Genomic DNA, 460 nt, shown 5'->3' with positions numbered 1-460 from the left:
TTCATTTCAGACATAACCAACTGTGTTTATATGTAATCCTTGTGTGTTTTTGACAGTATTAGACGCGAAATCAATCAGATGCGAATGACAACTTAGTCCAATAATGAGGTGCTTTTTGACAGGCTCTCAGTGTGAGTGCGCTTCTTGAGTACACGCTCAGAAAAAGCGCATGCAGAACAGCCACAACGAAATCACTTCTCACTATTAAGCGGCTGTGTTATGAACATGCAAAACTGTATCGCACGCGTGCTACAGTGGTAAATTTATTCATCGCACAGACCAGTTTTTTCGTAGCACGTGCGACATATATGTCGCACTATACAGCCCTGCTTTGGTACTTTTAATATGAAACAAAGTCTTAGATTTCAATTTCTGTCCATTATATTGCAGTATTCAAACAATAAATGCCGTTTTGGCGCTGTTTAATGTGGAGTGACAGATCGCTGTAGCGCCTCAGTTC

The 460-nt window shown here is 40.7% G+C and overlaps 1 protein-coding gene across 1 annotated transcript in view; it reads left to right on the top strand.

Annotated features, from left to right (window-relative positions):
- LOC107687662 (E3 ubiquitin-protein ligase RNF128-like) overlaps nt 1-460 on the top strand; it is a 21,859-nt gene that overhangs the window by 15,544 nt on the left and 5,855 nt on the right. The window lies entirely within an intron of this gene.

This window comes from Sinocyclocheilus anshuiensis, unplaced genomic scaffold, assembly GCF_001515605.1.
Source record: "Sinocyclocheilus anshuiensis isolate Anshui unplaced genomic scaffold, SAMN03320099.WGS_v1.1 scaffold281, whole genome shotgun sequence".
NCBI lineage: Eukaryota > Metazoa > Chordata > Actinopteri > Cypriniformes > Cyprinidae > Sinocyclocheilus > Sinocyclocheilus anshuiensis.
The sequence above is the reverse complement of the archived record's forward strand: the minus strand, read 5'-3'. Positions and strand labels throughout refer to the sequence as shown.